The sequence below is a fragment of the Chiloscyllium punctatum genome, chromosome 7 (genome assembly GCF_047496795.1).
Source record: "Chiloscyllium punctatum isolate Juve2018m chromosome 7, sChiPun1.3, whole genome shotgun sequence".
NCBI lineage: Eukaryota > Metazoa > Chordata > Chondrichthyes > Orectolobiformes > Hemiscylliidae > Chiloscyllium > Chiloscyllium punctatum.
In genome coordinates this window covers 36,004,386-36,029,656 of record NC_092745.1, presented here as the reverse complement: position 1 = coordinate 36,029,656, position 25,271 = coordinate 36,004,386, and positions in this window count along the sequence as shown.

The following is a 25,271-nucleotide window of genomic DNA, read 5'->3' as shown; positions in this document are numbered from 1 at the left end:
GGTCTCCATCAGAGAGACCCACAAATCAGGGACAGCGATTCAGAGATTACAGGCTCCTCAGTCCCAGACCCGAGCACAACGGGCACCCTGGCATCCCAGGTACCGTTTGTTGCGTCTCGGACACTGTGCATAATGCAAATGGTGCAACTCATCTTTCTGAATTTTCCCAACCTCACCAGGTCTCCACAATCATTGAGATTCGTTAAATGCAGCCTTTGCCAATTTAGAACCCTGATTGATGTGAAACAGACTGAAATGGGTAAGTAATACACTGTTGGGGAGTTACAGACACAGATTGCCAAGTGGAAAACTGATGCTGTGGTTCTACCAGAAATCGGGCAGGACTGGCGATTCCTGGATACAAGGTGTTCAGTGAAGATAGGAAAGAGGGAAAACTGCGAGAAGTGGTGGGATTGTTCTGGGCCCAGACAGTACTGACCAACCTTAGGCCCTGAGATATGATGGAGATGAAGGGTGAACTGTGCCGGGTTTTAACTCATTGTTACCAGAGTAAAACAGGGATTAACCATTTCACAAGAGAGTAAATGAAACTAACAACCAGGTGCATGTGAAACACCCACCCAGTCCCTGAGAGAGGGGGACAAGAACAGGGACATTCTCAGACAGAAGGATGCTAAAAATGGTATCACCCCGAGAGTGAAGGGTGGGGTGGAGACAGTGACAGCGACACCCCCCAGAGAGTGGGGAAAGTAACACTGACACATTTAAAACAAGCGTGAATTCAAACAGACACCCACTCCGTCACACGGTGTTGAAGATGCACTTTCCTCATCAAAACACGTTTGCAAACCTCTTTATAACACGTCAGGGGAGAGAAACATTGAAAACTGTATGATCACGAGTTAGGGTCCATTTATAACAAGGACTATGATGTTGAATGTTCCCAGCTGTAAACAACACTGGTATATTGATGTCATTATCGTATTAAACAACATTAAAACCTTGGTCAAACATTTTCCTGCAGACAGTGTATTTAAAATATCAAGAGTCTTCCCACATTGTTGGTTTGATCAGTGACGTAGCAAGGAAGCAACAGCTGCCCAATGAACTCCAACAAAAGAATGAGAACAGGCTCTTCATACGAAGCTAGCTCCCGAGAATCCAATTCAACAGCAGGGACCAAACAACAAGGAACAATACAGCACAGGAACAGGCCCGTCAGCGCTCCCAGCCTGTGCTGACACATTTTGCCCTTCCTCAGTGAAACTATCTTCACCTACAGGTTCACATCCCTCTATTCCCTTCCTATTCATGCATTAGAGCAGGTATTTCTTGAATACTTCTATTGTGTCTGCTTCCACCCCCTCCTCTGGCAGTGTGTTCCAGGTACTCAACTCCCTTTGTGTGAAATACTTGCCCCACACATCTCTTTTAAATTCCCCCGCACTTGAACCTTTGTTCCCCAATAATTGACCCTTCCACCCTGGGGATAAAAAGCCTCATATTCTCCACTCTACATATCCCATTCACAACTTTATAAACTTCTATCAGGACACGCCTTATTTTTCCGCATTCCAGTGAAAACAAACCCAGTCTATCCAACCTTTCTTCAGGACGACTATCCGCTATACCAGACAATATCCTGATAAACATTTTCTGCACCATCTTCGAAACATCCACATCCTTCTGATAGTGTGGTGACCAGAACTGTATGCAATATTCCAAGTGTGGCCTAACTAATGTTCGATAAAGCTGCAGCATAACTTGTCTATCATTATACCCAATGCCCCTTTCAATGAATGCAAGCAGTCCATATGCCTTTTTTTTACTGCTTTACCTCCCCGTGCTGCCATCTTCAGTGATCTGTCAACATACACACCCAGATCCCTCTGCATATCAATACTCCAAAGGATTCTGACATTCACTGTATAATTCCCACCTGTCCATCACCTTTCAAAATGGATCACCTCACATTTGGCTGGATTAAACCACATCTGCCATTTTTCTGTCCATGCATCCAACTGATATAATATCCTGCTGTATCCTCTGACAATCCTTCTCATTATTTGCAACCCTACCAATCTTTGAATCAACCGTAAACTTACTCATTGGACCAGCTACGCTTTGCTCCAAATCATTTATGGAGATCATGAACAGCAGAGTTCCCACCACTGATCCCCGTGGAACATCACTCGTCACAGCCCTCCATTCTGATAATCGTTCTTCCATCGCTCCCATTTGTCTCCTGTGACTTAGCCAGTTCTGTACCCAATGCTGGGAACATTTTAGACAAGACACCTTGTTGCCAGCTTGTTCCTGCAACTTGATCCAGTTTATTCAGAAAGAGAAAAAGGACAATGTGCAGATTGTTGAACAGGCCCCTACACCTGGTCCTGAGGCAGGAGCCCAAGCTCCAACACACTGGCCTCACTTCACACCAGCCTTCACACAGTGCGGGGTCATGAACTCCGGGCATCAATCCCTCTGGGACCGGGATGGAGTGAGGGAACAGGGACAATGTCGAAGAGTCAATAAGGAGTAAAGCAAGATGGAGAGAGTGTGTTGGAAAGTGTTTAATGGAGGAAACATACTTTATGATACCCAATACTGACAATGTCTACGTGTATCACAGAATGAAAAAAAAGGCGCAATCTGAAGACAATCTAAAGTCACATCAATGTATTTCTTTTTGATATATCACAGCATGCAGAGCATTTTCATTGTGGTATCCTGATTCGAGAGCTGTACTCTCTCAGATTGAGCCGGTTGGATCCTCGCAGAGCCCCAGTTTATTTGTACTGTTCAGTAATGTGGGTGATACCGATGGTGGACTGGGGTACATCTGATGAGTGAGCAGCGCTTCGAAAACTTGTGATTTCAAATGGACGTGGTGAGCTAGAGCGTGGTGTTGTGTGCTCTCTGACTTTGTATTGTGCGGGCACAGTAAAACAGCTGCCTTCCAATAACTATAGAGTACTTGCACAGCAGCTGAGGATTATGGGTAACGACTCCTTCCATTAGCAGCAAACAAACGCACAGTCATTCCAGTGGATTCCAGTGAGAATGACCAGTCAGTTGCTTCCCAGATATTACATGGTTCACCATCGTCATCTCCAGGACAATTCGGGAAGAGCAACAAATAACCGACACGTCAACGCCCGCCCCATCCCAGGAGAAATCAAAATAAATGGCATATAATTCAAATGAACAAACTGGTGAGGCTTGAATTCATCTCTTTGAAAGACTGGAGCATCGCCCAGAAACAGAGCCTTGAAATGGGTGAACCTGGTTTGTCTGACTGAAGGGTGGAGTGTCCTTCGGATTAGCAGTGGGATCAGCAAGAAAAAATTATACGCAAAGATTCAACAAACAGCCACCAAAGTGCAAAGATCAGTATTTGAAGCTCCACGTCTCCATCTCCATCCTTGCTTGTTGCTCTTCCCTAATTGTCCTGCAGAGGGCGGTGGTGAGCCATGAGTTTCTCGAAGAGGATCTGACAGAGGGACAAGGTCATGTCCTCGGCCTGAGCACAACTGCTGTGGTTTTCAAGCGCCACACGTTTCGACTCCGAGTAAACTATCCCTCAGGAGAATGACCTGTGGCACAAGAGGAAACGCGGGAGTGTTGGAAAGGCACCGCCAGTCTGGTCAGCCTACAGAGCGGCAGAAACAGATTTGATGAATGAGCTGATATCCTTCCGAGCTCAGATGCAAACTCAGGCTTTCAGAGCCACACAGTTTACATTGTTACTGACCGTGGCTCCATGGGCAATGCTCCTGCATCATCGTCAAAATAGTCATCGGGTTGAAAGCCACCTCAGAAATGAGAGCACAGAATCCAGGCTGAGACTGTGGTGCACTGCTAAAAGTTGCACAGTCTCTGGCTCCATCGTTTGAGGCTCCACCACCACCACACCCCGACCATCCCCACCCCCATCTCAGGAGACTCGACAAGATCCCATTCTGAAAGATTTCCTCGGGTGTCTTGCTCACTATTCAACTAGTGCCAACAAAACAGATTTGTCTCGTCATTCGTTTACTGTCTGTGGGACCTCACCATCTTGTCCGTGAACGTGACTGCTCTGTGCTCACAGCTTTGAATATTCTGAGTTGATGAAAAGAAAACTGCACCAACAAGAGTTCTTTCCTCATTATCGTGTAAAAGGGGAGCAATTAGCAAGCGAAAGTGCACTGAGCGCAAACACTGAAGCTTCAGCTGAAAGGCTTTTTGCACCATGTTAACCTGCTCCCTGGGCATTTCCTTCCAATGTCCGAGATGGTTATCAGGCTGGGATGGAGACTGACAGATCACATGGGATCCTTCAGGCAAGGTACACAAGGGCACAGTCCAGGCTTGCTGCAAACCTTGAAGGGCTGGGAGATTCTCTGTGGCAGCTTCTCATGCACGTCCTCCATGGAATTATCACAGACTTGACTGAAATGGAATGAACTCAGAGAGGAGAAGGAAATGGGAAGAATTAACCAGACAAGGCTGAGCATCAAGAGAGGTGGGAATGTGTGGAAGATTCAGTGCCATTAAAATTCCCAACTGGATTTCACAAGGAAAACTCAAATCATTACTGGGATATAACAGGGAGAATTCTCACTGACATGAACTGTCTGAGAGTCAGAGACCCTGAGCCTCTGGTGCCTGACTCTCTTTGAGGCATTACAGTCAAGGACTGTTCATGTGTCAGTGAAGGGTGACTTGGTGACATGGGGTTATATTATAATCAATGACTGGAGGGGTATAGATTAAAGGTAAATGGCTGAAGGTGAAGAGGGAACATAAGGAAACAGATTTTCACCCGGAGGGTGGTGGAAGTCTGGGACTCACTGCCTGTAAGGGTGGTTGAGGCAGAAGTGCAGCTGTGATGCCAAGGGCTATGGACCAAGTGCTGGAACATGGAATTAGAATAGTGAGGTGGTTGTTTTTACTGGCTTTGGCTCATTTGGCCGAAGGGCCTTGTTCTTATAGACCTGTTATAGACATCTGATTCTGCCAGGACTCCAACAATGTGACTGACTCTTACCTGCCATTTGAAAGGCCGAGCAAGCCACTCAATTTCAGGGCAGTTAGGGATGGGGAACAAATGCTGGTCTTGCCAGTTACACCCACATCCCAGGAAAGAATAGACAGCCTCAGTGGTAACACTATCACCTGAACGTGCAGGTTTCAAGCCCCACTCCAGAGACTGGAGCACTATCCTGAGGCTGGCAAAGTCAAAGATGCCATCTGCTGGATGATTGGTTAAACCACTGCCTTCTCAGGTCAATGTGAATGTAAGGGCTTTACGATCATCTCAGACAAAGTCCCCCCTAGTGTGCTGACCAATGCTTCTCTTATAATCAATGGCATTAAAACAGATACAGAAACAAAATACTACAAATCTCAAATAGAAATGCGATGCTGCAGAAAGGGAATAGGTGCAGTCTCTGTGGGGAGAGGAGGAGTTAACTTTTTGGGGTTCAGTGATGTTTTATCAAAAAAGCAGCAGCATTTTATTTTATTCCATTTTAAGTTGTTTCATATTATTTTATTTAAATTTTGTTTATCGCGTTTTAGCCCGCTTGATTAACGCCACTTCCACACACATCCATTCCCACCACACCAACACTCAGTAACATCTGTGTGTCCGATTTACAAGATGCACTGCAATAAATTCAACCAAAATCCTGAGACAACACATTCTAAACCCATGATTACTTGAATCAAGATGGACAAGGGCAGCAGATACAATGGGAACATCACCCCAGCAAGTTCCCTCTAAGCTATTCACCAGTTTGACTTGGAAATATCATCACTGGGTCAGAATTCTGGAATTCCCTTCCTAAGGACATTGTGGGTTTACCTACAGCACCATCTTGTCCAGGACAATTAAAGATGGACAGTAAAAAGGCTGGTAAAAGTAAGAGTAGATGTGATTTGGGACCAGAAATTGAGACTGTGATGTTTCAGTTATTCCTGGACATTGGTGTGACCACATCTCAAAACCTGTATTATGTGTAGTTTTGGCCTCCGTATTGAAGGAAGAATATAAATGCATTAGAGGTGTTTCAGAGGCGTTTTACCCGATTGATCCCTGGTATGAATGGGCTGTGAGATGAGGAAGGATTGGAAAAGCTGGCCTTGTTCTCACTGGAATTGAGAAGAGTGAGGTGTTTTCCTGTCCCACAGTATTCTCCAACTCCCTATCTGCCTCCCTCATGAGTCATACCCTCCTGCCCCTTACTACACGTGGAATTGAACTGCGCACTCCTGAGGCCTATAACTTCCTTCTGGAACTAAGTCTCCAGGTATCTCCAGCATTCCCTGATATATCACTGCTTTTTCAATTCAGCCTTCACTCCAAACTCCCTGAGTGGGAGTTCCTGTATTTTTATACATCCACTGCAGATATATTTACCCTGAATCATTTCAATGAAATAAAGTAATGTTGATCTCACTTACAAATGAAAAGTATCCATTCCTTCATTGGACCAGTAACTATCTTCAGTCTCTGTTTTGAAGTTTCAGTACTTTCCATTTATAAACCTTCCCTAATGGACATGTCCTGAAGCAGTCTATTTACACATTCCCTCATACTAAACAATTTCCAGATTCCTATTTTCTTGATTATCATTTTGTTTCATTCAAACCAAGTGCATGTGCAGTCTCCCAGCAGCGGAAGTGACAGTTCCAAATCACTTTGGAAAAGCAAAGGTAGACTCCTTCCCTGAGTTCACCGAACTCCCACACTGACCAAACTTCCCAGCATTCCCCTGTGTGCGGGCTGCACTCAGTGTGAGCTGCAGTATATAGGCTGCCCTGTATTCATACTGTTTCTGATTTAAATCACTCCATTTTGTTGTGTTATTGTTCAGGACCTTTGTTAAGCTCACTCATTTCTCAGACGAGAGCTTCCTTCTTTCAGCCTGAGAGACACTTTACATTTACAACGAGCAAATGTGACTTCAATGTTGGAATCTGTTTTCAGGATTGATGGGCTCGATGGTTTGATTCAATGAGATGAGGTATGAAATACCTGTGACTCTTGTTGCAATCCAGTCTTCTCTGTCTAATCTCTTCACGGGTCGACGTTTCGGGTATTACCCTTCTTCAGGACTGGGGGTGGGTGTTGGGGAAGCTGCAGATAAATGGATTTGTGGGGGGAGCAGGTGGTGAGGTGGGGACAGGTTGAGAAAGGTAGAGAGTATATCCTGATTGGTCGATGGGAGAGATGAATCTGGATTCATCACCCCCACTCCCTTTATCTGCAGCTCCCCCAACACCCACCCCCAGTCCTGAAGAAGGGTAATACCCGAAACGTTGATTTCTCCACCCCCTGATGCTGCCTGGCTTGCTGTGTTCTCTCAGCCTCCTGCTGGTATTCCTTGGATTCCAGAGTTTGCAGTTGTTTTGGTCGCTAATCTCTTCAGGGGCCCGGAGGGGTGTGAGGAGATTGGGTTTTGATGGAATTTACCCAGACTGAAGTCAAAACAAGCAAAGCAACAAAGGCAAGTGGATTGAATACGTGAGAGCAAATTGTGAGCAAAAAGTAATTGTTACCAATTTAGAAATTGCAAAGGAGAGAGCGACAACATTGAATTGCTTCTGGTGTCACCTTCTGTGCCCAAACATTTCACAGAGCAGCTCCACATCCATCCATTGGCTTTGTCATCGAGAGTCAGTAATTCCCTTCCCACAGCCCTTTTTAAAATGCCCTGTTCCAGGGAATCATTGACAGAGAATATTTCACCTTTCCTGGGAAAGTTGGAGAAATATTGGATGTCAAGGAGCTGTTTCTCAGACTACAGGGTCTGACAGAAGGATGTGTACAGTCTGTGGATTCTGGAGACAGATCACTGAGATATTCCTCACCCCCATCAATACCTGACTTTATTCTGACATCAGTTTCTATTCTTCAATATAAAGTACCCCCACCAGTTTCAGACTGGACATTTCACACCCAGTCCCCATTTCCTCACATTGGAATCAAGAACCAAACTTGCCCCATCTCAGGATTGCCCTCTGAATGTGGAATCAGTGTGTTCATGTTGTGTTTGATTGAAAGAACCACAGTGGAAGCTGGGACTGAATCCAAGGGGTTTGTGAGCTACCAGCAGCCTCCACACTGTGTTTGGATAAGATTTCAGCCACATTGGTCTCCACTGATACTAGAGCATGGAGTGAGATTGTTGGAACCACATGTGGACTGAGGAACACATCAGTCAGGACAATGAGCTGCTCTGGAATCCACCCAGAGCCCTGGATGATCCTCACTGAGATGTCCCAGGGGCTACAGAATATGACAGCAAAAAGTGGAACCAGTTTATCATTGACTGTCCTCCCCAGCCATGACTCCCAGACTCACCCAGACTGAACATTCTCAATCTGACTCCCGGGACACATGGGGCAATTCCATCTCATTTGAAGAGTAAAGAAAACCCAGGTCTAATTTATGAAATATTTATTTCTCAAATCCTGTGGAATTGTTATTCTGAGTAATAAGATCCTGCTGATCATATACATTCCAGTGGCTCTGGCTCCCAAACAGTTGAGTTGAATTTCTTGGTTTGGGATCTTGCTGTGCTTAAGGGATGGGCGAACCTTGACAGGAAATTCCAATCAGATGATTGTGTTCCCCATTGTCCCCTCTGCCTTCCTTCTTTTCTCCATTTATTGGGAAAGATTTTCTTGGGGTTGTGCATTCCTGCTGAAAGTGCCTCTCCTGGACACAATGGTAGCATCGCTGTCCTGCACCAGGGAGCTGATTGCCCCGCTATTCTCTCTCTCTTTCTCCAGGCCTTGAAGGTGGAGGTTAACACTTCACACACCCTTTCCCTCAGGCTTCAGCTCGGGCCATTTCCAAAGCACACAAGAGTCAGAGACTGAATCTTTTTCAACTTTATTCCCTTTTCCAGATTGACATTGACAGAAAACAGACTGCAATTAACAGCCCAGACAGAGGAAGCTGCAGAAATTCACAGCCACAATGGAGCTTGAGGAAAACACTTGTGGAGGTTTTCTCAATAACATGAGAATCCTGTCCCTTTAAACAGTGACAAAACCTTAAATTGGAACTGACGGCTGAGCAGGAAGTAGGTCTGTTTTACTGAAGCAGAGACTTCTGAGGTTCACATTGTTTTTGTACAGCTGATAGTCTTCAGCATTTTCAATAGGTTTGACTTGGCATCACAGGTCATCACTGCCCCAATCAAACACTCCCAGAACAGGGTCAGCATGGAGTTTGATACAGAGCAAAGCTTCTTTTTGATGATGGCAATGACCTGCCTTAACTCTTGAACATCAGAAGTGTCTCTGAGCCAGTCCCAAGAAGGAAGAGAGTTGAAATTCAGTGCTGACAATAACCTTTGTCCTGCCAGCTCAGCCCTGTTCTATTTAAAGTTGTGTCTCCTGTGTGGACTGTCTCAAACATTCTACACACATTCTGATCTCCTGATGCTCTTGCTGCGGGGAGAGGGGAGGGTCACGTGGGTGAGGGCACAGGAGAAGCGAGCGTTGGACTCCCAGTCAGACCCAGAGAGGGTCAGCAGGCTGCTGACACTGTAGGTGCTGTCCGAAGCTTGCAGGTAGTTGCTGGTCTGAACCCCGTCCGAAATGACTGCACTGTCCTTCTTCCACTGCACCTCCAGCTCATCGGGATAGAAGTGATTAGATTACTTACAGTGTGGAAACAGGCCTTTCGGCCCAACAAGTCCACACCGACCCTCCGAAGTGCAACCCACCCTGAACCATTCCCCGACATTTACCCCTTCACCTAACACTACAGGCAATTTAGCATGGCCAATTCACCTAACCTGCAAATATTTCGACTGTGGGAGGAAACCAGAGCACCCGGAAGAAACCCACGCAGACACGGGAAGAATGTGCAAACTCCACACAGACAGTTGCCTGATTGGCAAGGCACACCAGGGTGGCAGTGCCCTTGGCATTGACCTGCTCCGGTGAGGGGGAGGGGGGGCAGCAGGGTCAGCTTGCGCTGAGAGTTCTCATGGACTGAAAGACAAGAGAAACAATTTTAATCCCTGCCATTCGAAGGGATCTCAACCGTCTGAACATTAACTCGTAAAACAATCTGTTTGAACATTTGTAACCAATACCTAACAAAGCCGACTAAAGAACAGGGATTTTTGAGATTAGATTCCCTACAGTATGGAAACAGGCCATTCAGTCCAACAAATCCACACTGACCCTTTGAAGAGAAACCAATCCAGACCCATTCCCCTCCAACTAATGCACTTAACACTATGGGGAACTAAATATGGCCAATTCACCTAACCTGCACATCTTTGGACTGTGAGAGAAAACCAGAGCATATAGAAAAACCACACAGACATGGGGAGAATGTGCAGACTCCACACAGACAGTCACCAGAGGCTGGAATTGAACCCGTGTGCCTGGCACTGTGAGGCAGCAGTGCTAACCCCATTTTAAATTGCTTCTTGAGATGTGAGTGTCACTGGCAGGATCAGCATTTATTGCCCATCCCTAATTGCCCCTGAGAAGGTGATGGTGAAAGAGAAGGGACAGTTTTGGATCATTGTTTAGGGAATGAATGTGGGCAGCTGGAAGGGCTATCAATGGGGGAGCATTTCAATGACAGTGATCAGAACCCAGTGAGATTGAGAGGATGGATGGAAATGGAGAACAATGGAGCAAGTGTAAAAGTTTTCATTTGGGAACAAAACCATTTTACTGAACTGGGCAGTTACTTGGTAAAACTGGGCTGAAGAACAAAATGCAGGGGAAAGCAAAGATCAGAACGAGAGGCTCAATCAGCATCAAACAATAACCACATGGACCAGACTCAGGCCTCACTGGATAGTTGGGTTTCATTTTCCAGCCTGTCCCATTCTCCGCTCCTGTCCTGGTCAATAGCTCCCTGTTATTGTGGGAGCCTGCTGACAGTAAATGAGCTCTCACAGTTCCCACATTACAACAATGGCTAGACTTTGAAGATATTCCATTGACTGTAAAACATCTTTGAACATTCTCAGCTCATGTACGGTGTAACAGAAAAACAATTCTCTCTCCATTTTGTTTCCTCTCCATGCCTTCCCATCTGTCTCCTCACAACATCCCTCCCTTGTTTAAAATCTGGAATGAATTATGAATCTCTGGGAGAACTTACCCTGTGGCAACATTGACACTAACAACAACCTCCTCGATGGGCTTTGAGTGTGAAGGTCAATAACACTCTCATTGGGACTTGATCTGGGTTGTATCCAGTCAGTCAGTGTTACTGTTCTGGGACCAGACAGTTCTGATTGAGATGAAGGGTGAGCTGTGCCGGGTATTAACACACAGGTCAGTGTAGTGAAGCAGGGATTACCCACTTCACAAGAGAGTAAGCTGAACAAATAAACTGGGTGGCTGTGACACCCCCAACCTGACAGAGAGGGGTGGGGGAATGGGGAACATGAGTAGTAACATCCTCAGACAGAAAGGATGCTCAAAATGGCATGGCCCCAAAGAGGGAGGGGACAGGAACAGCTACACTCCCCTGAGAGAGGGGGGACAGTTACAGTGACACTCTCCAGAGACAGGGGACAGTAACTGTCTGTTCACCATTTTCTTGCTGTGTTGTGACGTATGTCCTGGGAAATTGGTTTGGTTAATATTTTCTCAGTTGTATTTGGGTTTGATGAGTTGATTCAGTCACAAGGATTCCAATCCTATATTTCCTGTAGCAGCAGATCCACTGAAGGTCATCCTTTCATTTGGAGTTTGCTCAGGTGTCTGTCCAGCCTGATACACCATGACCTCCCAGTGCTGCTCCTATTGGGCTAAACCATCACACACCAGGGAATCTGACAGGCACTTTCTCTTTGTGCTGGCAAAGGAAGAGATTTGTTCTTACTACAATGGCAGCCAAAGAAATTGTTGAACAGACACATACACCTGGGCCTGAGGCAGGAGCCCAAGCTCCAACACACTGGCCTCACTTCACACCAACCTTCACACAGTGCAGGGTCATGAACTCCGGTCATCAATCCCTCTGGGGCTGGGATGGAGTGAGGGAACAGGGACAATTGTAGAAGAGTCAATAAGGAGTAAAGCAAGATGGAGAGAGTGTGTTGGAAAGGGGTTAGAGGAGGAAATATACTTTGTCCCACTCAGTACTGACATTGTTCACGTGAATCGCAAAATGAATATAAAACCCACTGTGAAAATAACCATATCACAGGGAACATTTTCACTGTGGTGTGATAAGTATCCTGGTTCGAAAGCTGTTGGCCCTCGCTCCCTCCTTCTCTCATTCTCCACATTTCTACAGATTGAACCGGTTAGATGCGAGCAGGGCCCCAGTTCATTTGTTCTGTTCAGGGACAGTGAAACAGCTGCCCTCTAGTGGCTATAGAGTGCTGGTACCGCTGCTGAGAACCACGCGTCAAGTCCCGGGCCACGAGCATCTGAGCGAAACAGCAGCTATTCCGGTGGATTCCAGTGGGAATGAGTTATCGGTTGTTCCGGCGTGGTTCCCCAGTCAGTCAGTCAGGCCATGGCTGACCTAGAACACATTCCCTCTTAATTCTGTAACACTTACCATCCTGAGCGAATGAACATTGAACCTCAACCTTGGTAGCTTTTTCAGATTGAAAGTTCCAGATTTCCCCCACTCTTTGTCAGAAAGAGTTCCTCCTGAAATCATTCCCAATTCTAATTTTAATCATCCTCTTGTTTTGGACTCTGGCATTGGGGAATACAGTTTACATAAACACTGTTAATCATTTGCAGGGAAAAGCCTCGCTTTTGCAACTTGCTCTCTCTCATTAACAATTTCTGATCTGAAGGTGACACGACAGGCTGGATACTGAGAGGATGGTTCCTGTTACAGGAGAGAACAGGCGAGAACTGGAGGGCAGGTTTAAGATAAAGCAGTCTCCCGTTTAAAAGGAAGGAGGGGTTTTCTTGCTGAGGGTTGACAGTTTGTGGAATCCTCTTCTCTACATGGGAATGCAGGTTGGGCCATTGAGTTTAGTCATGGCTGAGATAGGCAGGTTTTTGATGAACAAGGCAGTTAAGGATAATGGGAGGGGGGAGGGAGGCAGAAAGTGCAGCTGAGACCATAACCAGATGAGCAGTGATCTTCTTCATTAGCACAGCAGCTCCCAAAAGGCCTGCTCCTGCTCCTGGGTCCTATGTTCTGGCAGAGGCTGCAGCAAACCTGGACCCCCATCTTTCCTTTGTCACTCACTGACAGAAATGTAATTTCAAAACAAACATTATTTTCTTTAACAAGACCAAGTCAATTATGGTTGCTGACATTTTCTCAGCTCTCTTTACATCTCAGCAGGGATTTAGAAACATGTGTTTTGTGTTACATTGGAGAGGAGACAGACACAAGACAGACTGAGGCCTCAGAGACACAGACAGCTTTCACTCTGCACAGCAAGGCTGTCACGGGAAACATCTGGTGAAAGGCTTGGAGGGAGGTGGAGAGGAGAGAGGCATTGGAAAAAAGACCTTACAGTTCAAACTAAAAACACTTCACATATTGCCATCATTTAATGAATTAATGTGAGAAGATTAGAGACCCATAACAGCTAGAGTGTGGTGGACCAGAGGCTCAAAGGTAGACAGCAAAGAGCTGCATTATTCCTTCTCGGGGCATTAATGTCATTGACAAGCCTTAAAGTTATTGCCATCTCCAGCTGCTCGGACTGAGTTCTTTGCTGCACCAGATCATGGGGCTGTAAAGAATGAATCACGTCACAGACCGGGTGATGACTGGGATCCCTTGCCTAAAGAACATTTGTGAACATGACATTGGGTTTCATAGTTTTTGATTGTACCCATCCCAGCACCTTCCTTCCCAGAATGGGAAGGCCACGTTGGGTTTGGTGCTGGGTAATGAAAGTGGCCAGCTGTTAGATTCAGAGGTAGGTGAGCACTTTGTTGGTGGTGACCACAATTTGGTTTTGTTTACTTGAGCAATGGAAAGGGATAGGTATATACTGCAGGGCAAAGGTGATTGGTGGAGGAAAGGATATTGGTGGATGCGATTAGGCAAGATTTAGGATGAATAGGATGGGGCAAGGAAACTGCAGGGGATGGACACAATTGAAATGTGGAGCTTATTCAAGGAACAGCTACTGCATGTCCTTGATAAGTATGTACCTACCAGGCAGGGAGGAAGTGGTCGAGCGAGGGAGCTGTGGTTTACTAAAGAAATTGAATCTTTTGTCAAGAGGAAGAAGGAGGCTATGTTAGGATAAGACCTGAAGGCACAGTTAGGGCACTTGAGAGTTACAAGTTAGCGAGGAAAGACCAAAAGAGAGAGCTAGGAACAGCCAGGAGGGGACATGAGATGTTGTTGGTGGATAGGATTAAGGATAATCCGAAAGCTTTGTATAGGTATATCAGGAATAGAAGAATGACTAGGGAAAGATGAGAGCCGATCAAAGAGAGTAGTAGAAAGTTGTGTGTGGAGTCCGCAGACATGGCAAAGTGCTAATGAAGATTTTTCCTCAGTATTTACACTGGAAATAGACAATGTTGTCAAGGAGAATACTGAGGTACAGGCTACTAGACTGATGGGATTGACATTCACAAGAAGGAGGTGTTAGCAATTCTGGAAAGTGTGAAAATAGATAAGTTCCCTGGGCCAGATGGGATTTGTCCTGGGATTCTCTGGGATGCCAGGAGGAGATTACAGAGACTTTACCTTTGTTCTTAATGTTGTCATTGTCTATAGGAATAGCGCCAGAAGACTGGAGGATAGCAAATGTTGTCCCCTTGTTTAAGAAGGGGAGTAGAGAAAACCCTGGTAATTATAGGCCAGTGAGTCTTATTACAGTTGTGGATAAAGTGTTGGAAAAGGTTAGAAGAGATAGGGTTTATAATCATCTAGAAAGGAATAAGTTGATTGGGGATAGTCAACATAGAAGCTCGGGCCTCGCAAACCTTATTGAGTTTGTTGAGAAGGTGACCAAACAGGTGCATGAGGATAAAACGGTTGATGTGATGGATATGCACTTCAGTAAGGCATTTGATAAGGTTCTCCACAAAATACCAAGGCATGGGATTAAGGGTGATTTAGCGGTTTGGATCAGAAGTTGGCTAGCTGAAAGAAGACAGAGGGTGGTTGTTGATAGATAATGTTAATCCTGGAGTTCATTTACTAGAGGTGTAACGCAAACATCTCTTTTGGGGCCACTTCTCTTTTCCATTTTTATAAACGATCTGAATGAGGGCATAGGAGGCTGACTTCGTAAATTTGTGGATGACACTGAAGTTTGTGGAGTAGTGGAGCCTGTGTCCATATGTGTGTGGGTGGGGAACAGGGAACATATCGAGTTATATATATTATATATAGATATATATATATCTCATTACATCTCACACACAGATGCATCCATCATAACCACTGGGATCAGCCCCCTCCAGTGGAGAACGAACTGAAGGGGTTCATGGGGGGACTCTGTGATGGGAGAGCTATCAAAACCCTGGAGTGTAAGGGTGGGCTCTCTGTCAGTGTATCGGAACATAATGGAGTGAGCTCACTCAGGGAGTGTTCAGAGCAGAATGGCTCATTGCTGATGGACTGGCAATGGGTCTTTACACAGTTGGTCATTTCAAATGTGCCCTGGTCCCTATCGGGTCAGGGAGGGCTGAGGACCAGGACAAGTTCACCTTCACATTTAAGGACCAACAATATTGATGGAGCTGTCTGCCCCAAGGGCTCGCCAATTGTCCCTCCATCTTCCATCAGAGCATGGCACAGGCTGTGAGAGTTCAGTTCAGCTCCCCAAAAGTTTGGACAGTGTGTGGTTGACTTGCTGCGGTTTGTGGGAACTGAGGAGAAGGACTTGTCCCTTTGGGATGACAGAATTCCCAGGAGTTGCTCGGAGGGATCCAGATGTTGATCCCTTCCCTGGAACAGCAGCTGAAAGGCTGCTGCATTGATTAGATTAGATTACAGTATGGAAACAGGCACTTCGGCCCAACAAGGCCACACCAACCCGCCGAAGCGCAACCCACCCATACCCCTACATTTACCCCTTACCTAATACTACGGGCAATTTTAGTATAGCCAATTCACCTGGCCCTGCACATCTTTGTGACTGTGGGAGGAAACTGGAGCACCCGGAGGAAACTCACGCAGACACGTGGAGAACGTGCAAACTCCACACAGTCAGTCGCCTGAGGCGGGAATTGAACCCGGGTCTCTGGCGCTGTGAGGCAGCAGTGCTAACCACTGTGCCACCTTGCGTACTCCTTGATGCCACACACCATCAAAGAGGCCTTGATGTCAAAGGCTGTCAATCTGCCCTCACCTCACTTGCATGGTCAGGGAGTGCTCAGTCCACTGAATCACATTTATCTGAATGAATTCCACTTGATACTGATCAGACCATCTGACTCTCCCAGCCCGTCTATATCCTCATGTCGTCTTGTACTGCTTTGGTATACCCCCATTTGGGAAGGTCAATAAATGGAAAGCACTAAAACTTTAATTCAGATACTGAAAAAAATTACTGGATTAATAGAGGAATGGACATCTTTCATTTGTAAGTGGGATCTATATATCTTTATTAAGTTAAAGTGACTCAGGTTAAATACATCTGTAGTGAATGCTTAAAGCTACAACAACCCCCACTCAGGGTGTTTGGATTGGAGGCTAAGTTGTAATAATTGGTGACACATCAAGGAGGTGCAGAGATACCTGGAGACTGTTCCAGAAGGAAGTTATAAGCCTCAGGACCGGGCAGTCCAATTCCATGAGTAGTAAGGGACAGGAGGGTATGACAATGAGGAGGGCAGGGAAGGATTTGGAGAATGCTATAGTACAGGAAAACCTCTCACTCTTGCTGTAGCTGTGGGTATGCTCACCGAGCTGAGAAGTTGATTTGTAGACATTTTGTCCACCGTCTAGGTGACATCTTCAGTGCTTTGGAGCGTCCTGTGAAGCGCTGTTGTACTGTGTCTTCTGGAATTTACTTGGTTCCATCCTGCTGTTTCCGGTTGTTGGTTTGGGAATGTTCATTTTAGTGGTCGGTATATTGGGTCTCGGTCAATGTGTTAATTGGTGGAGCCCATGGCTCTAGAACTTCTCTGGTTGCCCTCTGCTGAGCTTGTCCTATGATCATAGTGTTTGCCCAATCGAATCTGTGGTCCTTGTCATCTGTGTGTATTATGGAATCTGTGTGGTTAGCACTGCTGCCTCACAGCGCCAGAGACCCTGGTTCAATTCCCGCCTCAGGCGACTGACTATGTGGAGTTTGCACGTTCTCCCCGTGTCTGCGTGGGTTTCCTCCGGGTGCTTCGGTTTCCTCCCACAGTCCAAAGATGTGCAGGTCAGGTAAATTGGCCATGCTAAATTGCCCGTAGTGTTAGGTAAGGGGTAGATGTAGATGTAGATGTAGGGGTGTGGGTGGGTTACGCTTCGGCGGGGCGGTGTGGACTTGTTGGGCCGAAGGGCCTGTTTCCACACTGTAAGTAATCTAATCATCATTCATCATAAATGTCCAATAACTGCATCAAAATATTTTTACTGATCTCTTTCCTATACCTGGTATATGACTGGAGAATGTGTCATTTTACCTTTCAGTTTGTCTGCTCTGATGGTAAATTTACATTTACTGTGTTTTTTTGTTTAAGAACTTTCGAACATCAGAATACCCTCCCTCCACTGTCGAGATCCTGTTCTGGCCATCATAGAAACATAGGATCGAGGAATTCCTACAGAGTGGAAGCAGGCCACACAGCCCAGCAAGTTCGTACCGACCCTTTGAAGACCATCCCACACAGACCCACACCTCCCTTACCCTATCCCTGTAACCCTGCATTTTCCATGACATTTTCCATTTTCTAGCCTGTGCATCTCTTGGACATATGAGTAATTTAGCACGGCCAATCCGCCAACCTACGCATCTTCTCTCAGTTTTGTAAATGAAACATGAGTTTTGATTTTTACACTTTGGACTGGATTCAATACAGTTGGAAACATGACTCTGTGCACATTTAATCATTCAAGTGGCCCATTTCAATGCCCCCAATGGCAGCAAAGTTTCTCTCAATGAATATCAGGATAGAAGTAGTGTGCTGGAATTCCCAAACATCAGCAGATGATATCAACTAGATTGAGGAGACAATTGACATCAACATTCCTGAATCTATCCTGATTTAATGGCCACTCAGGGATTAAATAGGCTTGGCTTTCACACAATGTGTCCAAGCAAGGGACCTAACTTCAGATGATGTTCTCATGTTAAACTGCCATCTCTCCCATGACCCCACACCTGCCTTGAGTTGCATTTGGCCTGGGACTCCATAATAAGCCAAGATCTCCAATGAGAACACTGCCTCCAACAAGCATTGCTCTGCTCGCTTCGAACTGGGGCCCTCCCCATGAACCAGAAGGAGCTCCCCAGCAGTTCTGTCACTGATGGGTGAGATCGTTGTTGACCCACCTTAGAGTGGACTGAACCCAAACCTTTCTGACTCCATGGAAGGAGTTCTACCAATTTAGCCAAGGCTGAAACTTAAAGAAAGTCATAAAATCTGTCAGTAATTAGCACTATCTTTGTGTAAGGTCAGAGTTTTGAGTTTTAAACATGTTCTTTTGGAATGCAATGAAGCGTTACCATGGAGAATGTTGCTGCTGGACAAGAACAACCAACTCTGCCCAAAAGGTCACCACAATAATTAATCCATCACCATCCAGTCGAATACTTTGTAGCATTACTTTCCCTTTATTATTCCTCGTTTTCAGGTTATTAAGTACCCTTTAAAATAGTGTGCAAATGGGAACATTGCCATCTGTAAGATTTCTCCCAAACCATTCATCATCCTGACTTAGAAATATATCCCTGTTCCTTCACTGTCACTGGGTTAAATTAGGGAATTCTCTCCCTCAGTGCATTCTGGATCTACCTACAGCACATGGCTGCAGCGGGTTCAGGAAGGCAGCTCCTCACCATGTTCAAAGAAAATGAGGGACAGGCAGGAAATATTGGCCAACTAGTAGCGCCCATGTCCCACCAGAGAATAAAATATGGATAGGTTTTGTTTTAACAGCCTGTGGCAGAAAATTGCAAATTCTTACCACCTTCTCTGTAAAGAAATCTACACCCGAAATAAAACCTTGTGACCGAGATCCACTGTCCCTGTCCCATTCTGTATTGTCCCTCAAAGCAGCCCCTAACTGTGCACCATATTCTGGGCGTGACTTAACTGTTCTTCAGGACAGCTGCCATGGTCACCCTCCCCGGCATCTCCTCACTCTCAATATTCAGTCCAAAATCACATTAACCTTTATTTCTGATATTGTTTCCAAGTTAAAGGAGATATGTCACTCGGCATCCTTTCTTGCGCGCTGCAGTGTTGTTTATAATATAAACGGCCCTTCAACCTTTATCGTTCTCAGAGGCATGACAACCGAAGAAAATCCCTTCCAGCTCTCAGTGGAGAAATTCAGTTAGTCCCGTTTCCCTGCTCTATCCCAATTGTTTCCCTTTATGTACCTGTCAGGCAGGGAGGAAAGGGTCGTGTGAGGGAGCCGTGGTTTAATAAGGAATTGGAATCCCTTGTTAAATGGAAGAGGGCGGCCTATGTAAAGATGAGGTGTGAAGGTTCAATTGGGGCGATTGAGAGTTATAAGGTAGCCAGGAAGGTTCTGAAGAGAGAGCTAAGAGCAGCAAGGAGGGGACATGAAAAGTCCTTAGTTTGTAGGATTAGGGAAAACCCAAAGGCTTACTATAGGTATGTCAGGAATAAAAGAATGACTAGGGTAGGAATAGGTCCAGTCAAGGATAGTAGTGGGAAGTTGTGTGTGGAGGCTGAAGAGATTGGGAAGATACGGAATGAACACTTTTCGTCAGTCTTCACTCAGGAACAGGACATTGTTGCCGATGTGAATACTGAGTCACAATTAATTAGAATGGACGGCTTTGAGGTATGTAGGGAAGAGGTGTTGGAAATTCTGGAAAGGGTGAAAATAGATAGTCCCCTGGGCCTGATGGCATTTATCCCAGGATTCTCTTGGAAGCAAGGGAGGTGATTGCAGAGCCATTGGCCTTGATTTTTATGTCCTCGTTGTCTCCAGGAATAGTGCCAGAAGACTGGAGGATAGCAAATGTGGTTCCCTTGTTCAAGAAGGGGAGTGGGGACAGCCCTAGTAACTATAGGCCGGTGAGTCTCACTTCTGTTGTGGGCAAAGTCTTAGAGAGAATTGTAAGGGATAGGATTTATGAACATCTGGATAGGAATAATGTGATCAGGGATAGTCAGCATGGCTTTGTGAAGGGCAGGTCGTGCCTCACAAACCTTATTGAATTCTTCGAGAAGGTGACTAAGGAGGTGGACGAGGGGAAAGCGGTAGATGTGGTGTATATGGATTTTAGTAAGGCATTTGATAAGGTTCCCCATGGTAGGCTACTGCAAAAAATACAGAGGTATGACATTGAGGGTGCATTAGAGGTTTGGATTAGGAATTGGCTGGCTGGAAGAAGACAGAGGGTAGTAGTTGATGGTAAAGGTTCATCTTGGAGTGCAGTTACTAGCGGTGTTCTGCAAGGATCTGCTTTGGGACCATTACTGTTTGTCATTTTTATAAATGACCTGGAGGAGGGACTAGAAGTTTGGGTGAGCAAGTTTGCGGATGATACGAAAGTCGGTGGAGTTGTTGACAGTGAGGATGTGTCAGGTTACAGCGGGATATAGATAAGCTGCAGAGCTGGGCAGAAAGGTGGCAAATGGAGTTCAATGTCGGTAAGTGTGAGGTGATTCACTTTGGTATGAGTAACAAAAAGATGGGGTACTGGGCTAATGGTTGGATACTTGGTGGTGTGGATGAGCAGAGGGATCTTGTTGTCCATGTACACAGATCTTTGAAAGTTGCCACCCAGGTAAATAGTGTGTGAAGAAGGCATATGGCGTACTGGATTTTATTGGTAGAGGAATTGAGTTCCGGAGTCCTGAGGTCATGTTGAAGTTGTATAATACTCTGGTGCGGCCGCGTCTGGAGTATTGTGTGCAGTTTTGGTCACCATACTATAGGAAGGATGTGGAGGCACTGGAACGGGTGCAGAGGAGGTTTACCAGGATGTTGCCTGATATGGTAGTAAGATCGTATGAGGAAAGGCTGAGGCACTTGGGGCTGTTTTCATTATGGAAAAGAAGGTTTAGGGGTGACTTGATAGAGGTGTACAAGATGATTAGGGGTTTAGAAAGGGTTGACCATGAGAACCTTTTTCCACGTATGGAGTCAGCTATGATGAGGGGTCATAGCTTTAAATTAAGGGGTGGTAGGTATAGGACAGATGTTAGGGGTAGATTCTTTACTCAGCGAGTCGTGAATTCATGGAATGACCTGCCAGTAGCAGTGGGGGACTCTCCCTCTTTATGGGCATTTAAACGGGCATTGGATAGGCATATGGAGGATAGTGGGCTAGTGTAGATTAGGTGGACTTGGATCGGCGCAACATCGAGGTCCAAAGGGCCTGGACTGCGCTGTATTCTTCTATGTTCTATGTTCTACGTGTGACTGTGCTTCTGGTGTGTTCAACAACATGACACTTGCCTGCCTAATGCTCTGACACCCACTGATACCTATTGAGTTCTCCCAGATAAATTGCTGCTCTTTGCAGTTTGGTCACCTGCTTTGATAGCCGTTTGTTCGGTCTTTGAGTGTAATTCATTTTGTGCCTGATCCCAGTGTCAATCCGAAGGACACTCCACCTTTCAGTCTGACAGACCAGGTTCACCCATGTTCACTCTACTTCTAGGCTTGGCTCCAGTTTTTCAAAGAGATGAATTAAAGCCTCACCAGTTTGATCATTTGAAGTGTATCTCGTTTATTTTGATTTCTCCTGGGATGGGCGGACACAAAAGTGGCTGCTATTTGCTGCCCTTCCATAATTGTCCTGTAGAGGGCAGTGGAAAGCCATGTAATATCTGGAAAGGAAGGCGCTGGGATCTGAACAAAAAAACCATGAAACTCAATGTCATGTTCATGAATGTAGTTTGGACAAGGGAACCCAGTCATCACCCAGTCTGTGACTCCAGTCCCGCAGTCACATGATTCATTCTTAACGGCCCCATGATCTGGCTCAGAATTCAGTCCGAGGAGCTAGAGATGGGCAATAAATTTGAGGTATAATTTACAATAGTTTATAAAATAGTTCATTTTAAAAACTATTTAAAATAGTTAAATCTATGTTAACCTGAGCGCACAAGGCATAATTTCAAAATTTGCTGAAGGTATGAAACTTGGATCTATTACGGCTCATGAAGAAGATCGTGTCTAACTTTAAAAAGATACAGGTAAGTTAATAGAATGAGCAGATGGTTGCAGATAGATTTTAATGGAAAGAGATGTCACTGATTCATTTTGGAAGGAAAACGTGGAAAGACAAAACAAACTAAAGGGTACAAGTATGGGTGGGTGTAGGGGCAGTAGGACCTGGATGTTTATGTGCATCAGCCATTGAAGGTGGCAGGATAGGCAACTGTTCTCATGAGAGAGCAGCTGATTAAAGCAGATGCCATATCAACATGAACATAGAATACAGCGTGGATGTGAAAAGAATGCTTCCTTTTCAGGGAGAATATAAAACTAAAATAAGTTCCCTCATTTCAGACCGAGACAAGCAGGGATTTATTTTTCTTGCTTAAGGTCATAGATCTTTGGAAATCCTCTTCAAACATAGAAATGAAACCTCTGAATGCTTGTAGTGAAGAAGTAGATAGTCATTGCTTATCAAAAATCTATCGGGGTGAGGCAAGTATGTGGAATAATCAGGTCAGCCATGGGGAGCAGGCTCAAGAGGATGAATCTCCTTCATTTGCTCCTAATTCATATGATCGTGTGTCCAGTTCCACTGTTGAAAGAACAGCATCTTGAAAGCTTGTGGTTTTCAATAAAGCAGCTGAAGTGGCTGCTAGTTTGTGTGGGCGCGAATGGAAGGGGACTTTACCCAAAATCCTCAGCAGCAGGGCAAGCACTTTTTCGCCACTAGAGGGCAACTGCTTCACTGTCCTTGATCAGTAAAAAATAAACTGGGACTCTGTCGGTAACCGGCTCAATCTCGAGAGACGTACAGCTATGGAAGCAGGGTACTTATCGCACCACAACGAAAATGTCCCCGTGATACGGAAAGTACTTTGATGTGACTTTTGTTTGTCTTCACAGTGTGCTGTTTTGTTCATTCTGTGATGTCAGTACTGAGTGGCACAAAGTATACTTCCTCCTCTAACCCCTTTCCAAAACACCCTCTCCATCTTTCTTTACTCTCTATTGACACTTCTACAATTGCCCCTGTTCCCTCACTCCATCCCAGTCCCAGAGGAATTGATGGCCAGAATTCATGACCCCGCACTGTGTGAAGATTGTTGTGAAGTGAGGCCAGTGTGTTGGAGCTTGGGCTCATGCCTCAGGCCCAGGTGTGGGGGCCTGTTCAACAATCTGCACATTGCCCTTTTTCTCTTTCTGACTGTATTGGAGTTTTCAAGCTGTAGTAACTTGCTGGCAACAAACTGTCTTGTCTAAAATGATCCCAGTACTGGACAGATCTCTGCTGTTGATTTGTTTTCTCTCAGGACCCAGCTCTGTATTCAGTCCCTGTTATCATTTTGTTAGAGTTCATATGTCAGCTGCTGCTTCCTTGCTATGGAACTGGAAAAAAAATCATCAATGCCTCTTGAGATTTAAAAATACTCCGTCTTTATGAAAGTGGTTGGCAGACTTTTTAACATTATTTCACATTCCAATGATGTGAATGCATCTGTGTTATTTCTAGTTGGGAGCATTTAACATCATCATCCTAGTTTTTAATGGATCCTCACTCGTATTAATACAGTTTGAAATGTTTCTCTCTCCTTCCGTGTTTTTAAGAGGCTTTCAAATGTGTTATAGAGAACACTGTGAGATGCAGTGTGTGGTTGTTTGAATTCCCATCTCATTATCGTCCAGCTTTCAAACAAAATGCTGTCGTCTTTGAAATGAGATTGTACTCAGTTTTTATACATATTGTGTTTGGATTTTATTTTTGGAATGCCAATTTGTCATAAAAAGATCCTGTTCAGTTTTGTAGCTCAGTAGTTGTGTTTGTTCCCTGAGATCCTGAGAATTTACACAACACTCCATTTGCCTGTGATCCAGTTGTTGGCTGAAGCCTCTGGTTGTTCGGTGAGTTCAAGCCATTGTCTTGATCTCTGTAGTTATACCATCAACTTGGTTTCTCAGTGTGATCCAGGAGACCACTGCATGGTGACTTTCTGCCTCACTGTCGGTGTTAAGGCAAGGTTAATCCCATCATGAACAACAGAACATTCCGCTCAGCTGGACATACATCCACGAACTAATTTCTTTGGCCACCATTGCAGTAAAAGCAAATCTCTCCCTTTGCCAGCAGAAAGAGAAAGTGCCCATCAGATTCCTTCGTGAACAGCACTGGTAGATCATGCTGTATCAGCCTGGACAGAAACCTGGGCAACCTCCAAATGAAAGCATGACCTTCAGTGGATCTGCTGCCACACGAAATATGGAATTGTAATCCTTGTTACTGAGAAAATATAAACGAAACCCATTTCCCAAGGACATATGTCACAACAATATAGTGGGGAACAGACAGTTACTGTTCGCCTTTCTCTGGGGAGTGTCACGTTTCCTGCCCCCCTCTCTTTGCAGGGTACCATTTTTACGAACCTTTCTGTCTGAGAATATTATTGTTTCTGTCCCACTGTCTTGGGGAGAGTATGGGGTTGTCACACTCACCCAGTTTGTTCGTTCCATTTACTCTTGTGAATTGGGTAATCCCTGCTTCACTCTGTATGTGAGTCATGTGTGAAAGCCCAGCACAGCTAACCCTTCATCTCAATCAGATCACAGGGTCTAAGGTTGGTCAGTACTGTCTGGACCAGACAAAAACATTGACTGACTGGAGACAATTCAGATCAAGGCCCCATGAGACAGCTATTGACCTTCAGCCTCAAAGCCCACTGACGAGGTGGTCATTAATCCCAGTGTGATCATAGATTAAGTTCTCCCAGATTTTCATGACTTATTCTAGATTTAACACAGTTGTGTGATGTTGTCAGGTGACATCTGGGAAGACATGGAGATAAAATATAAAAGGAGAGAGAATTATATATGTGTTATACGTTCCTTGAACTTAGGATGTTTGGAAATGTTTTACAGCCAATGGAATACTTCCAAAGTCCAGACATTGTTGGATTGTGGGAACTGTGACAGCCTGGCCAAGGCAGATCATTTGGCAGCAGCACCCAGAGACTGGAGGCTGCTACTGCAGGCAGGCTCCAACCAGCTCTGCTGTGAGAGAAGGATATTGGAGCACACAAGG